The sequence below is a fragment of the Rutidosis leptorrhynchoides genome, chromosome 4, assembly GCF_046630445.1.
Source record: "Rutidosis leptorrhynchoides isolate AG116_Rl617_1_P2 chromosome 4, CSIRO_AGI_Rlap_v1, whole genome shotgun sequence".
Taxonomy (NCBI): Eukaryota; Viridiplantae; Streptophyta; class Magnoliopsida; order Asterales; family Asteraceae; genus Rutidosis; species Rutidosis leptorrhynchoides.
In genome coordinates this window covers 104,230,601-104,254,013 of record NC_092336.1, presented here as the reverse complement: position 1 = coordinate 104,254,013, position 23,413 = coordinate 104,230,601, and positions in this window count along the sequence as shown.

Here is a 23,413-nt window from a genome sequence, read left to right as displayed (position 1 = left end):
TTGCCTTTTCTTTTGGCGATAAATTGGATACTAATCGGTTACATAATTTAAAGTTTCCCTTAATCCAAGGTTGGAGATCTCGGATCTCGGGGAGATCTCGTTTGGACATTTTTTGGGAGATCTCGGAATCTCGGAAAAATTTCGGGGAGATCTCGGACGTTGACTTAATTTGAATTTTTAGTTTTTATAATATAAATATATATAAATAAATAATTATATGTACACTTATATACAATTTTACGAAATTTTATAAGAAAATCGAAGAAATGGGCGACCAAATTCGAAAAATTACAAGATTTTATGAGAAAATTCAATAAATGAGCGAGAAAATTCAAGAAATCTCGGCTTTGACCAAGTTTAACCGAGAAATCTCAGGATATGGACATCTTGTCTCGGCGACATTCCAAAAACGAGATCTCGGGGAGATCTCGGGGAGAAATAAGGAGATTTACAACACTGCCTTAATCTTAGCATCGTGAATCCGTTTATAAAGTTTCTTCGTTGAACTGTTAAAAACGGGTTCATCTAATTTCGTATCATCAACGGGGTTCTTTGTGATTAGAGCATCATTAAGTGTTTCTTCATCTTCCCCACACTTATGCATTTTTATTGGTTTAACAGTTTTGGTTGGTAGAGATCTAAACTTTTGGTTCACAAAGGTGATCGATTTATCACCATCCCTAAGTGTCATTCTACCTTCTCTTACATCAATGAATTCCTTGGTGGTTGCTAAAAATGGGCGACCTAAAATTAGAGGAATATCGAGGTTTTCCTCCATATTAATCACTATGAAGTTTGCAACAAAGGTCAAATTTCCCACGTTAACAAGTAAATTATTTGCTATTCCAACCGGGTGTTTAATGGTTAGGTTAAATGATTGAACACCTATTTTGGTTGGTTTTAATTTACCCATACCTAATCTTTTGTATAACGAAAGAGGCATAATATTTGTACTTGCTCCTAAATCTACTAGTCCATTATATACAGCACCATCATTAAGCAAACAAGAAATGATAAATTCACTCGGGTCTCTTGCTTTAGTAAGTCGAGTTGGTTTGTAAACCTTTTTCGGGTGTTCTTTCACTTCTAATTGAACTTCTTGTTCACATTTTTCTTCGTTTCTTGGAATGGGAGGTTTGTATAAGAATTCTTCTTCATCACTCAAATTTGAATCCTCCCTATTTTCCAATTTTGATTTTTCATATGTTGTTGATAACATATTTATGTTTTCATTTTGAGGGTTTTCTTGGGTGGTGAAATTATGATTGACTTCATTGTCAACTTCCATCGGACCATGTATGTAATGTTTGACTCTGTGACCATTAACTTTAAATTCAATCCCATTTGAATTTATTAACTCTATTGTTCCGTATGGGAAAACTCTTTTGACTATGAATGGTCCAGACCATCTTGATTTCAATTTTCCAGGAAATAGCTTGAATCGTGAATTGAAAAGAAGAACTCTGTCTCCTTCTTTAAATTCTTTTGAACTTCTGATTCTTTTATCATGCCATTTCTTCGTTCTTTCCTTATAGATTAAGGAATTTTCGTATGCTTCATGTCTTAATTCTTCTAATTCGTTTAGTTGATTTAAACGTAGACGTCCGGCTTCATGTAGATCAAGATTACATGTCTTCAAAGCCCAAAATGCTTTATGTTCAATTTCTACTGGAAGATGACATGCTTTTCCGTAAATGAGTTTAAAAGGTGTGGTACCAATTGGAGTTTTGTAGGCTGTTCTAAAAGCCCAGAGTGCATCCTCCAATTTAATTGACCATTCCTTCGGATTTGATCCTACGGTTTTCTCTAGAATACGTTTTAAATCTCGGTTGGTATTTTCAACTTGTCCACTTGTTTGTGGATGATAAGCAGTGGAGATTTTATGAGTTACTCCATATCTTTTAAGAACTTTCTCAAGTTGATTGTTACAAAAATGAGTACCCCGATCACTTATTAAAGCTTTCGGTGTTCCAAACCTAGCAAAAAGACATTTTAAGAAGTTGACTACAACTCGTGCATCGTTAGTTGGGAGAGCTTGTGCTTTCGCCCATTTAGATACATAATCAATGGCAACGAGAATGTAGAGATTATTATGAGATTTTGGAAATGGACCCATAAAGTCAATACCCCAAATGTCAAATACTTCACATACTTGAATGACATTTTGTGGCATTTCATCACGTTGACTTATTTTTCTGGCCCTTTGACAAGAATCACATGATTCGCAAAGAAGGTGTGCGTCTTTGAAAATTGTAGGCCAATAGAATCCAGCATCATAAACTTTTCTTGCTGTTAGTTGAGGCCCATAATGCCCTCCTGTTGGTCCTGTGTGACAATGGTTTAAGATTTTACTAGCTTCGTCTCCGAATACACATCGGCGTATTATTCCATCGGGACAACTTTTAAATTAATGTGGATCTTCCCAGAAATAGTGTTTTATATCACTAAAGAATTTCTTTCGTTTTTGGTACGACAACCCCTTTTCAAGGAATCCACATACTAAGTAGTTTGCATAGTCTGCAAACCATGGAATTTCATTATAATCTATCTTTAATAAATATTCATCAGGAAAGTTGTCTTGTATGGCCGATTCATTTAGAACTTCTAATTCGGGATTTTCAAGACGAGAAAGATGATCAGCGGCGAGATTTTCTGCTCCCTTTTTATCTCGGATTTCAATATCGAACTCTTGTAAGAGTAAGATCCAACGGATTAATCTTGGTTTAGCATCTTGTTTTGAAAATAGGTATCTAAGAGCAGAATGGTCAGTATAGACCACCGTTTTAGCTAAAACGAGATATGATCGAAATTTGTCAAAAGCAAAGACAATAGCAAGGAGTTCTTTTTCAGTAGTTGTGTAGTTCGTTTGTGCTCTTTGTAACGTCTTACTAGCATAATAAATAGGTTGAAATCGTTTTTCAATCCTTTGTCATAAAACGGCTCCCATTGCAAAATCACTTGCATCGCACATTAGTTCGAATGGTAGATTCCAATTTGGAGTTATCATTATCGGCGCATTAGTGAGTTTTTCTTTAAGAATATTAAAAGATTTGATGCATTTATCTGAAAAGATAAATGGAGCATCCTTTTGCTAGGAGTTTATTCATAGGAGTGGCAATTTTAGAAAAATCTTTTATGAAACGTCGGTAAAAACCGGCATGCCCTAGAAAACTCCTAACTCCTCTAACATTGGTGGGATGTGGAAGTTTAGCAATTACATCTACGTTAGCTCTATCCACTTCAATTCCTTCCTTTGAAATTTTATGACCAAGAACGATGCCTTCTTTAACCATGAAATGGCATTTCTCCCAATTAAGAACTAGATTTGATTGTTCGCATCTAATAAGCATTCGTTCAAGATTAACTAGACATGATTCAAAAGTATCACCGAAGACTGAAAAGTCATCCATGAAAACTTCCATGCATTCGCCATCATGCACCTTTGAAAGGTTGCAGGGGCGTTGCAAAGTCCAAATGGCATGCGTTTGTAAGCAAAAGTACCATAAGGGCACGTGAATGTGGTTTTCTCTTGGTCCTCGGGTGCTATTGGAATTTGAAAATACCCGGAAAAACCATCAAGAAAACAATAGTAACTGTTTCCGGCTAATCTTTCCAACATTTGATCAATGAAAGGTAAGGGAAAGTGATCTTTTCTGGTGGCGTCATTTAATTTTCTATAATCAATACAAACACGCCATCCTGTTACAGTCCTAGTAGGAATAAGCTCATTTTTTTCATTTGTAATGACAGTCATGCCACCCTTCTTAGGCACGCATTGAACTGGGCTTACCCATGGACTATCAGAGATTAGATAAATTAAACCTGCATCTAGCAGTTTAATAATTTCTTTCTTAACAACATCTTGCATATTAGGATTTAGTCTTCGTTGGCATTGCACATATGTTTTATGACCTTCTTCCATAAGGATTTTATGTGTGCAATACGAAGGACTTATTCCTTTAATATCATGAATTTTCCATGCAATGGCTGGTTTATGAGCTTTTAGCACAGAAATGAGTTTAGATTTTTCATTTTCAGTAAGAAAAGACGATATTATTACAGGTAATTCAGATTCACCATGTAAATAAGCATATTCTAAATGGTTTGAAAGTGGCTTTAACTCTAATGTCGGTGGTTCTTCTATCGATGATTTATATTGATATCTGTATTCTTCTTTTAGCATTTGAATTTCTTCTGTTGTTGGTTCATATCCATTAGCCATAAGTGTAGCTAACATTTTAGTTTCATCAATTGGTTCAGTTCCTTCTCCTAAAGAACATTCTCCTGTTCCTTGTAATTCTGGAAATTCTTCTAACAATTCTGCATGTGATTCTATAGTTTGAATATAATAACATGTATCATCTGTAGATTGCGGTTGTTGCATGGCTCTATCCACTGAAAAGGTAACACTCTCGTCCTCTATACTTAGGTTTAGTTTCTTACCAAACACGTCTATTATTGCTTTAGCCGTGTTTAAGAATGGTCTTCCTAATATGAGAGGAACTCGAGAATCTTCTTCCATGTCCAGGATAACAAAATCTACTGGAAATACTAAAGTACCAACTTTAACTAGCATGTTCTCCATTATCCCTCTAGGATATTTTACTGATCGATCGGCTAGTTGTATGCTTATTCGTGTTGGTTTCAATTCTCCAAGGTCTAGTTTAGCGTATAATGAATACGGCAATAAATTTATACTAACATGATAATGCTAAAAACGAACATATATTTCATAGCATTATTCCTCAAGAAAGACAAGCTTTTAGTTGCAATTGTTCTATTTACAAGTGATATTCGTTTAAATAATAAAAGGTGAAGACAAAAGACAGATTCGACGAATTGAAGACGCAAACGACCAAAAAGCTCAAAAGTACAAAAGACAATCAAAGAGGTTCCAATTATTGATAAGAAACGTCTCGAAATTACAAGAGTACAAGATTCAAAACGTAAAGTACAAAATATAAAATTGTACGCAAGGACGTTCGAAAATCCGGAACCGGGACCAGAGTCAACTCTCAACGCTCGACGCAACGGACTAAAAATTACAAGTCAACTATGCACATAAATATAATATAATATTTAAATAATTCTTATAATTATTTATATATTATAATAAATAATAAAAACCGTCGGCAAGAAAGACTCCAAACCAGAGTGAGCTGTAATTGCAAACTCCGCGACTCGCGGAGTTTGAAGGCCAAAAAGGCCGCGAGTCGCGGAGCCCCAATTTCAGAAAATCCCTATAAAGCTCGCGCATTCTGATCGTAATCATCATCCATTTTTCTCTTCTCTCCATATATACGATATATTTATATTTATAATTTATATTTTAATTTTAATTTTAATTATAATTCTAATAATAAGGGTATGTTAGCGAATGTTGTAAGGGTGTAAGTCGAAATTCTGTCCGTGTAACGCTACGCTATTTTTAATCATTGTAAGTTATGTTCAACCTTTTTACATTAATGTCTCGTAGCTAAGTTATTATTATGCTTATTTAAAATGAAGTAATCATGATGTTGGGCTAATTACTAAAATTGGGTAATTGGGCTTTGTACCATAATTGGGGTTTGGACAAAAGAACGACACTTGTGGAAATTAGACTATGGGCTATTAATGGGCTTTATATTTGTTTAACTAAATGATAGTTTGTTAATGTTAATATAAAGATTTACAATTGGGCGTCCCTATAAATTACCATATACACTCAATCGGACACGATGGGCGGGGTATTTATATGTACGAATAATCGTTCATTTAACCGGACACGGGAATGGATTAATAGCCACTAGAATAATTAAAACAGGGGTGAAATTATGTACAAGGACACTTGGTATAATTGATAACAAAATATTAAAACCTTGGGTTACACTCAGTCGACATCCTGGTGTAATTATTAAACAAAGTATTAAAATCTTGTTACAGTTTAAGTCCCCAATTAGTTGGAATATTTAACTTCGGGTATAAGAATAATTTGATGAGGACACTCGCACTTTATATTTATGACTGATGGACTTTTATGGACAAAAAACCAAACGGACATATTAAATAATTCAGGACAAAGGACAATTAACCCATGGGCATAAAATTAAAATCAACACGTCAAACATCATGATTACGGAAGTTTAAATAAGCATAATTCTTTTATTTCATATTTAATTTCCTTTATTTTATATTTAATTGCACTTCTAATTATCGCACTTTTATTTATTGTTATTTAATTGCACTTTTAATTATCGTCCTTTTTAATTATCGCAAGTTTATTTTATCGCACTTTTATTATTCGCAATTTCATTATCGTTATTTACTTTACGCTTAAAATTAAGTCTTGTATTTATTTATTATTCTACATTTGGTTTTAACTGCGACTAAAGTTTTAAAATCGACAAACCGGTCATTAAACGGTAAAAACCCCCCTTTATAATAATAATATTACTTATATATATGTTTGTATTTTTATAAAAGTAAACTAATATAGCGTTGAGCTTTGTTTAAAAAAGATTCCCTGTGGAACGAACCGGACTTACTAAAAACTACACTAATGTACGATTAGGTACACTGCCTATAAGTGTTGTAGCAAGGTTTAAGTATATCATTCTATAAATAAATAAATATCTTGTGTAAAATTGTATCGTATTTAATAGTATTTCCTGCAAAAATTTAATAGTATTTTATACCCCTTAGCTTTGACATCAAGTATTTTTGGCGCCGCTGCCGGGGAACTTTCTAAACGCCGGAAGCGCAACGCTAATATATATAAAAAAAAGATTTTTAGTTTACTTTTATTAAAATTCGTTTTTGTAAAAAAACGTTTTAAATATTCGAAAATATAAAAAGAAAAAGAAAAATATAAATATTTTTAGGAGTTTGATAAATATTTAAGTTTTATAAAGTTTCTTTGTTTTTATTTTATAAAAACATAAGTTTTATTTAAGTATTTTGTTTTTATTTAAAAACATAAAAAAAAATATATATATATATATATATATATATATATAATTCTAGTTTACTGATTTTTATTTATAAAATTATAAAATATTTCTATTTAGATATAAGTTTTTATTATATAAATACTTTTATTAAAACAGAAAATTAAAAATAGAAAAAAAATATATATAAATAAAGAAAAACGCGTCGAATTTAAAGTAAGCTGTCATCTGAATTTCTGAACCCCGCGACTCGCGGGGTTTGATGCTTTAAATACCGCGACTCGCGGAGGGGACCTGACACACGACAGAAGCCCTAATCCTGCATTTATTACGGAGTATTATTAATTATTATTAATTAAATTGTATTAGGGTTAAATAATTAATTAATTTAGTAGTTAATTTAAGTTTTAATTAATTTGTATTATTTAGTTTAATTAGTTTAATTAAATTATAAAATTAGTAGTTTTAATAAATAAATAATATAAAAATAATATTTTTATAAAAATTGTACTTTTTACAACTTTTTGTATATTTTTATATTTTGTCCATTTTTAATTGTTTTAGCGTAATATTTGTATTTTTAGCTCATATTTAGTTTTAAACTTAGATTTTGCCATAGTTATTTTTACTTCTAGATTTTTAGGCTTTGCCGTAGAATTCCTTAAGTGCTTTTTCTTTACACTAAGATTTAGGTACTTTAGAATTTTGCGACGCCTTTTTAAGTTTTAGTTTCTTTTTAAGTTAATTCCATTTGGGATTTAGTTTTTCTTGTAAGCTTTAATATTTTTAGACGACTTTTACCTATGTATCAATTATCATTCCAATTAGTAATCTCAATTTGCGATTATAATTTTAAGTTAGTTGTAGTAATAAGGTTAGGTTAGTCAAGTATTTTTAAGTTTTTATAAGTTTCTTTTATTTTTCCGTCACCTTTTATTTTTCAACCATTTTTCTTTTTCAACCTTTTTCCGACGAACTCTTTTTCTTTCTTATTTCTCGCTATTCTAGTTTTAGGACATAGATTTTTATTCTACTTCTTATCTAAATTTCTTAAAATTACGAAAAATTTATTTTAAGTGGTTAAATTAATAGACATCAAAATTTTCTGGTTCGTAGTAATAGTTGGATTTGTACGTGGACCGGGTTATTGGAGCCAAACAGTCCTCAATTATATTGAGACCAAACGAATCCTGCCCCTCTGCTGTATCTTTTGGCTATTCGAAACGTGGGCAAAATCAGAAAAGTCTATTGGTTGGATAACTTATTATAATTTTTCTTTCCTTTTAAAAACTAATAGGATATTCGGTGAATGCACCGAGCAAGACGTTCACCACCTTTTGTACGTTCACCACCTGTAACTAGATCAAGACATTTAGCAAATATAACCGTCGTTGATTTTTCTTTAGAATCGTCATCCAGTCGACCAAGTACTTCAGTTCAAATTTCCGATAATCCATTTTTTGAACCCGACCTCACAATTGAGAATCCGGAGAATATTCAGGAACGGTTCGTAGATCCCGAACCATTAAACTTTCCTCCGGAGCCACCAATCATTCAAACAGAGATTGTTGAGGAACGAACCATTAAATCAGAATCATCTAGTGATACCGATTCAACAAATTCAATTATGGAGAATCTGGAACCTTTAAGTATGGAAGACCGAATGAGAGCTAAACGCACTGGCCAATGTCACGCAATTACTCATCCAGACATTAATGCGCCAGATTATGAAATCAAAGGAAAAATTCTACACATGGTGACTAATCAATGCCAATTTAGTGGTGCGCCGAAGGAAGATCCAAATGAACATCTACGTACCTTTAATAGGATCTGCACACTATTTAAAATCCGAGAAGTGGAGGATGAACAGATATATCTCATGTTATTTCCCTGGACTTTAAAGGGAGAAGCCAAAGATTGGTTGGAATCGTTACCTGAAGGGGCGATTGATACATGGGATGTTTTAGTTGACAAATTTCTTAAACAATTCTTTCCTGCATCTAAAGTCGTAAGACTTCAAGCAGAAATTGTTACGTTCACACAAAAACCGAATGAAACTATATATGAGGCATGGACAAGATATGGAAAGTTGTTAAGAGGATGTCCGCAACATGGTTTAGACACCTGTCAAATAGTACAAATATTCTACCAAGGATGCGACATCACTACAAGAAAAGACATAGATATAGCAGCTGGTGGTTCTATTATGAAGAAAACCGAAACTGATGCTTACAAAATTATTGATAACACTGCTTCCCACTCACATGAGTGGTACCAAGAAAAAGACATCGTTAGATCATCTAAAGCAGCTAGAGCCGATTCTAACCATGACTTAGATTCCATTTCCGCAAAGATAGATGCTGTGGAAAGACGAATGGAAAAGATGACTAAGGATATTCACTCAATACGAATTAGTTGTGAGCAGTGTGGAGGACCACATTTGACAAAAGATTGTCTCAGTATTGAATTAACAATGGAACAAAGAGAGAATATTTCATACATAAACCAAAGGCCTGGAAATAATTATCAGAATAATTATCAACCGCCAAGACCGATTTACAATCAAAACCAGAATTATAACAGAAATATTCCATACAACAACCAACAAGGTCCTAGCAATCAACAAGTATCCAATAATAATTACAATCAGCAAAGACCGAATTTTCAAAACAAACCACCACAATAAACCAATGATAAAAAGCCGAATTTAGAAGATATGATGACAAAGCTAGTTGAAACTCAAACGCAGTTTTTCACATCTCAGAAACAAACCAATGAACAAAATGCTCAAGCATTTAGAAATCAACAGGCTTCTATTCAAAATCTGGAACAAGAAGTGAGTAACCTAGCAAGGTTAATAGGTGAAAGAAAACCAGGAAGTCTACCTAGTGATACAAATGCTAACCCCCGGAATGAAACAGCTAAAGCTATTACCACAAGAAGTGGTACAACACTTAAACCACCTGAAATACCTGTAACTTCTGATGAAGCTATTCCTACTCCACAAGAACCACAACCTGATCAAGATAAGGAAAAAGAACCGGTAGTTGAAAAGGTTAATGAAGATAACACAGTTAAGGCTAAACCTTATGTTAAACCATACCAACCACCACTTCCTTACCCGAGTAAAATGAAGAAAGAAAAACTTGAAGCCGAGCAATCCAAATTCTTGGATATGTTTAAACAGATAAATGTAAATCTTCCTTTCATTGATGTGATTTCAGGAATGCCTAGATATGCTAAATTCTTGAAAGATCTAATCTCAAATAGAAAGAAAATGGAAGAACTCTAGGCTGTTACTATGAATGCTAATTGTTCAACAGTGCTGTTGAATAAGATACCAGAAAAACTATCTGATCCAGGAAGTTTCACAATTCCATGTTTTATGGGTAGTCGTAGTTCAATAGAAGCATTGGCAGACTTAGGTGCTAGTATAAATCTAATGCCGTATTCACTATACACTAAACTAGACCTTGGAGAATTGAAACCAACCAGAATAAGCATACAACTAGCCGATAGATCAATAAAATATCTTAGAGGGATAATGGAGAACATGCTAGTTAAAGTTGGTACTTTAGTATTTCCAGTAGATTTTGTTGTTCTGGACATGGAAGAAGATTCTTAAGTTCCTCTCATATTAGGAAGACCATTCTTAAACACGGCTAAAGCAATGATAGACGTGTTCGGTAAGAAACTGACCCTAAGTATAGAGGATGAGAGTGTTACCTTTTCGGTTGATAGAGAAATGCAACAACCACAATCTGCAGATGATACATGTTATTATATTCAAACTATAGATGCACATGCAGAATTATTAGAAGAATTTCCAGAATTACAAGGAACAGGAGAATGTTCTTTAGGAGAAGGTAATGAACCAATTGATGAAGCTGAAATGTTAGCTACACTTATAGCTAATGGATATGAACCAACAACAGAAGAAATTCAAATGCTAAAAGAAGAAGACAGATATCGATACAAATCATCGATAGAAGAACCTCCGAAATTAGAGTTAAAGCCACTTCCAAACCATTTGGAATATGCTTATTTACATGGTGAATCTGAATTACCTGTAATAATATCGTCTTCTCTTACTGAAAATGAGAAATCACAACTCATTTCTGTGTTGAAAGCTCATAAACCAGCCATTGCATGGAAGATTCATGATATTAAAGGAATAAGTCCTTCGTATTGCACACATAAAATCCTTATGGAAGAAGGTCATAAAACGTATGTGCAACGCCAACGAAGACTAAATCCTAATATGCAAGATGTAGTTAAGAAAGAGATTATTAAACTGCTAGATGTAGGTCTAATTTATCCAATCTCTGGTAGTCCATGGGTAAGCCCAGTTCAATGCGTGCCTAAGAAGGGTGGCATGACTGTCATTACAAATGAGAAAAATGAGCTTATTCCTACTAGAACTGTAACAGGATGGCGTGTATGTATTGATTATAGAAAATTAAATGACGCCACCAGAAAAGATCACTTTCCCTTACCTTTCATAGATCAAATGATGGAAAGATTAGCCGGAAATAGTTACTATTGTTTTCTAGATGGATTTTCCGGATATTTTCAAATTCCAATAGCACCCGAGGACCAAGAGAAAACCACATTCACGTGCCCTTATGGTACTTTTGCTTACAAACGCATGCCATTTGGACTTTGTAACGCCCCTGCAACCTTTCAAAGGTGTATGATGGCGATTTTTCATGACATGATAGAAGAATGCATGGAAGTTTTCATGGATGACTTTTCAGTCTTCGGTGATACATTTGAATCATGTCTAGTTAATCTGGAACGAATGCTTCTTAGATGCGAACAATCAAATCTAGTACTTAATTGGGAGAAATGCCATTTCATGGTTAAAGAAGGCATCGTTCTTGGACATAAAATTTCAAAAGTAGGAATTGAAGTGGATAGAGCTAAAGTAGATGTAATTGCTAAACTTCCACATCCCACCAATGTTAGAGGAGTTAGGAGTTTTCTAGGGCATGCCGGTTTTTACCGACGTTTCATAAAAGATTTTTCTAAAATTGCCACTCCTATGAATAAACTCCTAGAAAAGGATGCTCCATTCATCTTTTCAGATGAGTGTATCAAATCTTTTAATATTCTTAAAGAGAAACTCACTAATGCACCGATCATGATAACACCAAATTGGAATCTACCATTTGAACTAATGTGCGATGCAAGTGATTTTGCAATGGGAGCCGTTTTAGGACAAAGGATTGAAAAACGATTTCAACCTATATATTATGCTAGTGAGACGTTACAAGGAGCACAAACAAACTATACAACTACGGAAAAAGAACTCCTTACTATTGTCTTTGCTTTTGACAAATTTCGATCATATCTCGTTCTAGCAAAAACGGTGGTCTATACCGACCATTCTGCTCTTAGATACCTATTTTCAAAACAAGATGCTAAACCAAGATTAATCCGTTGGATCTTACTCTTACAATAGTTTGATATTGAAATCCGAGATAAAAGAGGAGCAGAAAATCTCGCCGCTGATCATCTTTCTCGTCTTGAAAATCCTGAGTTAGAAGTTCTAAATGAATCGGCCATACAAGACAACTTTCCTGATGAATATCTATTGAAGATAGATTATAATGAAATCCCATGGTTTGCAGACTATGCAAACTACTTAGTTTGTGGATTCCTTGAAAAAGGATTATCGTACCAAAGACGAAAGAAATTCTTCAGTGATATAAAACACTATTTCTGGGAAGATCCACATCTGTTTAAAAGTTGTCCCGATGGAATAATACGCCGATGTGTATTTGGAGATGAAGCTAGTAAAATTTTAAACCATTGTCACACAGGACCAACAGGAGGGCATTATGGGCCTCAACTAACAGCAAGAAAAGTTTATGAAGCTGGATTCTATTGGCCTACAATTTACAAAGACGCACACCTTCTTTGCAAATCCTGTGATGCATGTCAAAGGGCCGGAAAAATAAGTCAACGTGATGAAATGCCACAAAATGTCATCCAAGTATGTGAAGTATTTGACATTTGGGGTATTGACTTTATGGGTCCATTTCCAAAATCTCATAATAATATATATATACTCGTAGCCATTGATTATGTATCTAAATGGGCGGAAGCACAAGCTCTCCCAACTAACGATGCACGAGTTGTAGTCAACTTTTTAAAACGTCTTTTTGCAAGGTTTGGAACACCGAAAGCTTTAATAAGTGATCGGGGTACTCATTTCTGTAATAATCAACTTGAGAAAGTTCTTAAAAGATATGGAGTAACTCATAAAATCTCCACCGCATATCATCCACAAACAAGTGGACAAGTTTAAAATACTAACCGAGCTTTAAAACGTATTCTAGAGAAAACCGTAGGATCAAATCCGAAGGAATGGTCCATTAAATTGGAGGATGCACTCTGGGCTTTTAGAACAGCCTACAAAACTCCAATTGGAACCACACCTTTTAGACTTGTTTATGGAAAAGCATGTCATCTTCCAGTAGAAATTGAACACAAAGCATTTTGGGCTTTGAAGACATGTAATCTTGATTTACATGAAGCCGGACGTCTACGATTAAGTCAACTAAACGAATTAGAAGAATTAAGACATGAAGCATACGATAATTCGTTAATCTATAAAGAAAGAACGAAGAAATGGCATGATAAAAGAATCAGAAGTTCAAAAGAATTTAAAGAAGGAGACAGAGTTCTTCTTTTCAATTCATGATTCAAGCTATTTCCTGGAAAATTGAAATCAAGATGGTCTGGACCATTCATAGTTAAAAGAGTTTTCCCATACGGAACGATAGAATTGATAAATTCAAATGGGATTGAATTTAAAGTTAATGGTCACAGAGTTAAACATTACATACATGGTCCGATGGAAGTCGACAACGAAGTTAATCACAATTTCGACACCACAGCTAACTAAGTGTGGGGAGAATCAAGTCTTTAAAGGATAATATGTATTTCTGTTAGAGTTAGATTGTCTGTTTTCGTGTAGTTCTCGAAAATGGAACCCGAATGGTCTTTCCCTAGCAGACCCTAAAGAACTACTCTTCTCCCCCCATTCTGAATTTTTATTTTTTTTTAGGTTTTTACGAAATGAAGACTGCCTGTGAACTAAACCATGGTCTAATGCTACACGCTTTGATCACTAAATGTAATAATGACATACTACCGAGTGAATTAGTATCAGTAATCAGAGAAAGAATGGACGGAGTTAGAAAAGAATCCAGATGCGAAGATAATAAGTTACAATTTGGTAAAGGAAAATCAAAATCCACAGCGAAAAGAAGAGCACAACACCTAGAACGATGTCACAAATGCGGAAAATGGTCACATGGAGGTAAATGTTCAAATAATCAAACCTATTCAAACACTGAATTTGTTACTTTATGCAGAGACGGACCGTTCATATGTTTAGAAGAAAAGACACTGAATGCTCGAGGTTACGCCTATGTAGCCATGGAAAACCAATTAAACCGACTATCTTATGAATGGGATAGATCATATAACTAAGAAATCTATTTCACAGGTATGTCTGTACAGTTTTTATTTTTATTTTTATTTTTAACCTTTTGATAATAAACGCTAATTTGTTCGCTAAAAAGTATTAAATTGGTATTGAATAAAATTAGGTTTGGCGACCGAAATTATTGATATCATTCAAAAATTTATTACATCACTGCGAAATTTAACGTTTATTCTTAAGGTATAAATATCTTTAAACAATCAACCCAAAATATTTCAAAAATTCGTCATGAGTTAAATTAGGTCTTGGAACCGAAATTACTTTACCGAAAAGAGGGGCGCATATTTTTGATAATATTTGATTGACTAAAGTGGGATAAAAAGCCAAAAAGATTTTTAATTTTATTTTTACCATGTTTTTAAAATTAATATTTAAATCTTAAATTAATATTGTAAACTTTGTAAAAACAATATATTTAAAATTGTAAATATTTGAAAAATTAATATAAGTTTGGTATGAATTTATAAATTTTTAAATTAAGTTTGGTGTGAATTTTTAATTTTTAAAATATAAATTTTTAATTTTATGCATTTCAAATTTTAAGTTTGGTGTGAATTTTTAATATAAATTTTGAATTTTATATTTAAGTTGTGTGAATTTAAAAACAAAAATTTACTTTATCTCATTAAGTTAAAAATATGATTTTTAAAATTCGTCGTAAGTTGAAGACTAGGTCTTTGAACCGAAATTGCTTTACCCGAGAGAGGGACGAGAACTTTTATTATCATTATTTTTAATCTCATTGAATTAAAGTATGCCAAAAACATTTAAAAAACCCCAAAAATCTTAGCTTTTAAAACAATCGCTACAAAAAGACAAATTTTAAAATTTTGTCGAGGGACGGACTAGGACATCGATCCGAAACGACCTCGTCCTAAATAACAAGGGAAACAAAATTTTAAAATTAAGTACTTAATTGTTTTATAAGTTAATGATTATAAAAAAAAAAAAAAAAGCAAACTCCGCGAGTCGTGGAGTTTGAAGGCTTAAATGCCGCGACTCGCGAAGGGGTCGGTTTACAGAAAAAAAATATAGCTGAAACAGATCAGTCCCAACCCACAAAACACACAAACACTGCGAAAACTGCTCGAAAATACCCGAAAAATACACCCCAAAATCACAATTTTTAACCGTTAATCACCAAATTTTTTACTAAAATCATGTTGAGAAGGATGCTATCTAGGAATTACTCAAGAAAAACGGTAAATTTCTACACCTAAACACCATTTAATCCGAAATTTGGTGTTCTTGAGCAATTTTTTCCCAATTTGATTTTGATGCTTTTTAGTGTAATTAGGCTTAAATTGTTTATGTATTATGCTTGTATAACCTAGATTGATGCTGTTTAACATGATTAGAAGCTTTAAACTTCAAATTTTGAGTAATCTAGGGTTTGTGTTCTTGAGCAAATTTGGGGCTTTTTGATATAAACAGGTTATGGCCGATTTTTATCATGAATTGTTGCTAAATTAAGTAGTGTAACATGTCTAGGTAGTTAAATGATTCAAACTTTGATCCTAAACATGATTTTGAGAATTAAAGTGGACTTTTTCAAGTCTAAAATTCATGAACTTGATTTTTGAGAGATAATGCCATTTGAGACTTGTTTAATTGCTAGTAATGATTATTTTGACATGTTATTTGAATTGAATGCTTATGAACTTGGCGAACATTTTCATATATGCTTATTTGAAAAAGTGTAGATTTGATAAAAATGTGAAAATAAGCTTAAGTTTAATATAAGTTGATAATGCCATTGTAATTATTTTGATTGATGATTTTGCTGACACTAATGCATATTTGGATGCACAAAAATTGTGTTTGATGTGTTTTGCAGACTGAAAGGGGTGAATCTTCATCCCAAGCTCGCAATGCTCATGCTGAGAATGTGGAACAATAGGAGGTGGATAACTACTACAAGCAGGATATACCTCATCCAGTCATGACCTTTTCCGATATGCACTTGGAAGAGTTGCACCCGAACCTGAGATTTGACAGACTTTGGATAGATTATCCAAAATATCAAAGGGGTTTGCATACTCTTCATTCTAAGGTTGTTGAGGTACCGAGGGTCATAGAATGGGGACCCTTAGAAGCTGTAGAATTGGCCGGGCCAATTAGGGAATTACTTGTACAGAGGTATGGTAATTCTACTTTTAATGACTGGGTACGTTTATTCACCATGCGTAGACCTGTATATAAAGTATGGTGTGAAGAATTGTTGTGTAATATAGAGTTGAATGATCGGGTAGCTAGTTTAACCGATCGTTCTTTTATTAGATTTTTGTTAGGCGGTTCGATGCGCCACATGTCTTTACTAGACATGGCTCAGGCTTTACGTATATATACGCCTGAGGAGTTAGCATCTGCCGATTGTAGAGGGTTGATACTAAACGGTAGAAAGATAGATGAAAATTTTGATACACACGGTGTGTGGAGTCAAATGACAAGCCATCACCGTTTCAAAGGGGGAAATTACTCTTATTTGGATATAGATAGAGCCGAATTAAGAGTGATTCATAGGTTTTTAGCTAATTCGATTACACAAAGGGGTAAGAACAAGGAAAAAGTAAATGAACAGGATTTGTTTTACCATATGTGTATTCGAGACCCACAAAGCGCTGTAAGTATACCATATTGTGTGGGTTATTATTTATCAGCTATGGTTCAGGGGATGCGACCGCATAGCATAATAGGAGGTGGTATTTTTATTACTTTGATTGGTGAATATCTCGGTGTGGATATAAGTCGGGGGGGATTATTAGTAGAAGAACCGAAACCCCGCGATACTATAGGTTTAAATGTATACCATGGTGCGAAAGTTTTGAAGAGGCGAAATAACGCCGCAGTACCATACCATGGTAGACATCCACAGGTTGAGAGAAACCAACAGCAAGGTAATGTAGGAGGGGGAATGAGATGCAAGAAATGCAAAGGTTTATAGCTTCTCAGGAATACGAAAATGCTAGACAGAGAGCATTTGAAGATTGGCAAGTTCATCAGAACCAAATCATAGCTCATTGCCAACATATAGGTAGAAACTATATTCCTACACCGAAACCCATCTTCCCTCCCTGGTCTATAGAGATGCAGCCACCATATCCTACGTATAACCCTGCCGAAGCATTCTATAGCACCTATGGTTATGCCTGGAACCCCTATTGGTACCAGTATCATCCCTAGTATACTTATTTTTTTTTTTTTTGTAATTTGTAATTATTGATACGTTTAATACTTTTGTTAATATTGTAATCATTTTTATAATTATCTAACTTTTATTCTTAGATTTTAATAATTTTTGAATGTGGGGTAATATACCAAACTTCAAAAATATGTATATATGTTATCAGTTTATCTTATGTACACAACAGGGTAAAACAACGCATTTTCAAAGACTGGCATTAAGTTCAGCAAAAGCAACTAATTTTGACGACAAGATGCAAAATATATGTGAAATAACAACAAGACGGAATGAACAAATGATGTGCACCATTTATCATTCAGCAAACAAACGCCAATATATTTGGAAACTTTGGTAAAAATTTAAACATTTTCACGCTAATCACCCTCAATAATTTAAATTGTTACTGATTTCTTGCAAATGAGGGCATTGCAAGATCTTAAGTGTGGGAAGGGGTTAAATTCTTTCGGATTTTAAAATTTTTATCTTAAACACTTGGTTACCATTAAAAATACTAGTAAAGCAGTAGTTGTATTAGAATCTACTGCTCTCTGATAAAAAAGAACAGCCCTAGTCTTATATACTAACTACCCAATTCTAGTAAAATTTTTCAAAATTTTCAATTAAATGAACTCAAAATCATGTTTATACATATTTATGAACGATAAAACTAGGTTTTAACACCAAAATTATTGTTACCTCGGAAAGGACATAAATTGAGAAACAAACTAAAATGTTAAAATTCATTTAAAATGGAATAGAGGACGATAAAAAGGAAAATAAAAGCCAAGTGTGGGAAAATTTACCAAGTTATCTTAAACATATGTCACATATATCTGTAACAAATAACTGAAAATACTTTTGCTTTGGACTAAACTAAACTGTTTTACCCGATGAAAGAAAAGAAAAGATGGATCTACACGATGAATCAATTCCATCATTAAAAGGAAGTAAAGTCTTCCGAAAAAGACACGCGCTTCTTGATTTAGGTCATGAAGTTGTCGTCCAGACCAGCTGTAGGTTGACGAAAAATCTAGAAAAGTCATCACTAAAATCAGTAGGAAATCCACGGACCTCAGCATTAAACAGGGTCGCCAAGTGGTCAGATTTACCCTAACCATGAGAAGGATCTATCTTGTACAATGGGGGGCACCATGCAAATTAGCTGGATAAGACTAATGAATCAGATCCCCAGAAAGGATAATCTCCTTAAAAATTAAAAATCAGCTTTTAAGACTGATATCACTCAATCCTTGAGATTGACCTTAAAGATTGAGAATTACAAACTCATGGAATTCAATGATATCTAAACTCGAGCTTGAACGAGAAAATATTTTGATCAAAATTACAAACCGATTTGTTTTCTGAAAACCCTATTTTCAATGCGTTCATTACCATTGAACGTAAAATCCTAGGAATTCACCTGGAATTCATTAGGTCACCTGAACCAAATCGGGTGTCAACCGTAAGAACGGTGGTTGCATAGTGGTCAAAGACAGGACCTTGTGCCATACCGAAAAATCATAAGGGTGAGCTTTACTATTGCTCCTACCAAGGATAGTAATTGCGTCCGACACGTTATAGACCATAATTAAAAGCATGTCAGGGGACATTGCCTTAACAGTTGCTTGTTCAACGCTTTCCTTTACAACCGGACGGTAGTTTACCGAAAGGTAATATACGGGACAAGTAAACTGGACGTGTTGCTTTCCAAATACAAGGTTAGCAAGTGGGTGACACAAAACCGCAAGTTTTGAGCTAATTTTTCAAATCTGAAACCCACCAAACCCACAAAAATATTTTGCAAACACCGGTAAAGGGTTATTCCGGAAAACTTATCTAGGGTAAAAACTAGATTTAATTTTCAAAAGATCAAATGTTTTCATAAAGATCCAATTTCCTTAATGGATCTAAATTTTTATAGTCATGTGGAACTGTAAACCATATCGTTACTACCATTGTTTATACCGCCGTATAGAAATCACTGATGTACAAAGTGTGAAGAATAAAGAAGTGATTCTAGTATTTCAAGACGATATTGCTTGAGGACAAGCAACGCTCAAGTGTGGGAATATTTGATAATGCTAAAAACGAACATATATTTCATAGCATTATTCCTCAAGAAAGACAAGCTTTTAGTTGCAATTGTTCTATTTACAAGTGATATTCTTTTAAATAATAAAAGGTGAAGACAAAAGACAGATTCGACGAATTGATGACGCAAACGACCAAAAAGCTCAAAAGTACAAAAGACAATCAAAGAGGTTCCAATTATTGATAAGAAACGTCTCGAAATTACAAGAGTACAAGATTCAAAACGCAAAGTACAAAATATAAAATTGTACGCAAGGACGTTCAAAAATCCGGAACCGGGACCAGAGTCAACTCTCAACGCTCGACGCAACGGACTAAAAATTACAAGTCAACTATGCACATAAATATAATATAATATTTAAATAATTCTTATAATTATTTATATATTATAATAAATAATAAAAACCGTTGGCAAGAAAGACTCCAAACCAGAGTGAGCTGTAATTGCAAACTCCGCGACTCGCTGAGTTTGAAGGCCAAAAAGGCCGCGAGTCGCGGAGCCCCAATTTCAGAAAATCCCTATAAAGCTCGCGCATTCTGATCGTAATCATCATCCATTTTTCTCTTCTCTCCATATATACAATATATTTATAATTATAATTTATATTTTAATTTTAATTTTAATTATAATTCTAATAATAAGGGTATGTTAGCGAATGTTGTAAGGGTGTAAGTCGAAATTCTGTCCATGTAACGCTACGCTATTTTTAATCATTGTAAGTTATGTTCAACCTTTTTACATTAATGTCTCGTAGCTAAGTTATTATTATGCTTATTTAAAACGAAGTAATCATGATGTTGGGCTAATTACTAAAATTGGGTAATTGGGCTTTGTACCATAATTGGGGTTTGGACAAAAGAACGACACTTGTGGAAATTAGACTATGGGCTATTAATGGGCTTTATATTTGTTTAACTAAATGATAGTTTGTTAATGTTAATATAAAGATTTACAATTGGGCGTCCCTATAAATTACCATATACACTCAATCGGACACGATGGGCGGGGTATTTATATGTACGAATAATCGTTCATTTAACCGGACACGGGAATGGATTAATAGCCACTAGAATAATTAAAACAGGGGTGAAATTATGTACAAGGACACTTGGTATAATTGATAACAAAATATTAAAACCTTGGGTTACACTCAGTCGACATCCTGGTGTAATTATTAAACAAAGTATTAAAATCTTGTTACAGTTTAAGTCCCCAATTAGTTGGAATATTTAACTTCGGGTATAAGAATAATTTGATGAGGACACTCGCACTTTATATTTATGACTGATGGACTGTTATGGACAAAAAACCAAACGGACATATTAAATAATTCAGGACAAAGGACAATTAACCCATGGGCATAAAATTAAAATCAACACGTCAAACATCATGATTACGGAAGTTTAAATAAGCATAATTCTTTTATTTCATATTTAATTTCCTTTATTTTATATTTAATTGCACTTCTAATTATCGCACTTTTATTTATTGTTATTTAATTGCACTTTTAATTATCGTCCTTTTTAATTATCGCAAGTTTATTTTATCGCACTTTTATTATTCGCAATTTCATTATCGTTATTTACTTTACACTTAAAATTAAGTCTTGTATTTATTTATTATTTTACATTTGGTTTTAACTACGACTAAAGTTTTAAAATCGACAAACCGGTCATTAAACGGTAAAAACCCCCCTTTATAATAATAATATTACTTATATATATGTTTGTATTTTTATAAAAGTAAACTAATATAGCGTTGAGCTTTGTTTAAAAAAGATTCCCTGTGGAACGAACCGGACTTACTAAAAACTACACTACTGTACGATTAGGTACACTGCCTATAAGTGTTGTAGCAAGGTTTAAGTATATCCATTCTATAAATAAATAAATATCTTGTGTAAAATTGTATCGTATTTAATAGTATTTCCTGCAAAAATTTAATAGTATTTTATACCCCTTAGCTTTGACATCATAACACCTAAGTCTGCCAATGCTTTTATTGAATTAAGACTACCCAGAAAACATGGAATTGTGAAACTTCCTGGATCTGATAATTTTTCTGGTATCTTATTCAACAGCACTGCTGAACAGTTTGCATTCATAGTAACAGCCGAGAGTTCTTCCATTTTCTTTCTATTTGTGATTAAATCTTTCAAGAATTTAGCATATCTAGGCATTCCTGAAATTACATCAATGAAAGAAAGATTTACATTTATTTGTTTAAACATATCCAAAAATTTGGATTGCTCGGCTTCAAGTCTCTCTTTTTTCATTTTACTTGGGTAAGGAAGTGGTGGTTGGTATGGTTTAACATAAGGTTTAGCCTTAACTGTGTTATCTTCATTAACCTTTTCAACTACCGGTTCTTTTTCCTTATCTTGATCAGATTGTGGTTCTTGTGGAGTAGGAATAGCTACATCAGAAATTTCAGGTATTTCAGGTGGTTTAAGTGTAATACCACTTCTTGTGGTAATGGCTTTAGCTGTTTCATTTCGGGGGTTAGCATTTGTATCACTAGGTAGACTTCCCGGTTTTCTTTCACCTATTAACCTTTCTAGGTTGCTTACTTCTTGTTCCAAATTTTGAATAGAAGCTTGTTGATTCCTAAATGCTTGAGCATTTTGTTCATTCGTTTGTTTCTGAGATGTGAAAAACTGAGTTTGGGATTCAACTAGCTTCGCCATCATATCTTCTAAATTTGGCTTTTTATCATCGATTTGTGGTAGTTTGTTTTGAAAAACAGATCTTTGCTGATTGTAAGTATTGTTGGATACTTGTTGATTACTAGGACCTTGTTGGTTGTTGTATGGAACATTTCGGTTATAATTCTGGTTTTGATTGTAGATTGGTCTTGGTGGTTGATAATTATTCTGATAATTATTTCTAGGCCTTTGGTTTATGTATGAAACATTCTCTGTGTGTTCCATTGTTAGTTCAATACTGAGACAATCTTTTGTCAAATGTGGTCCTCCACACTGCTCACAACTAATTCGTATTGAGTGAATATCCTTAGTCATCTTTTCCATTCGTCTCTCGACAGCATCTATCTTTGCGGAAATGGAATCTAAGTCATGGCTAGAATCGGCTCTAGCTGCTTTAGATGATCTAACGATATCTTTTTCTTGGTGCCACTCATGTGAGTGGGAAGCAGTGTTATCAATAATTTTGTAAGCATCAGTTGCGGTTTTCTTCATAATGGAACCACCAGCTGCTATATCGATGTCTTTTCGTGTAGTGATGTCGCATCCTTGGTAGAATATTTGTACTATTTAACAGGTGTCTAAACCATGTTGCGGACATCCTCTTAATAACTTTCCAAATCTTGTCCATGCCTCATATAAAGTTTCGTTTGGATTTTGTGTGAATGTAACAATTTCTCCTTGAAGTCTCACGGCTTTAGATGCCGGAAAGAATTGTTTAAGAAATTTTTCAACTAAAACATCCCATGTATCAATCGCCCCTTCTGGTAACGATTCTAACCAATCTTTGGCTTCTCCCTTTAAAGTCCAGGGAAATAACATGAGATATATCTGTTCATCCTCCACTTCTCTTATTTTGAATAGAGTACAGATCCTATTAAAGGTACGAAGATGTTCATTTGGATCTTCCTTCAGCGCACCACTAAATTAGCATTGATTAGTTACCATGTGTAGGATTTGTCCTTTGATTTCATAATCTGGCGCATTAATG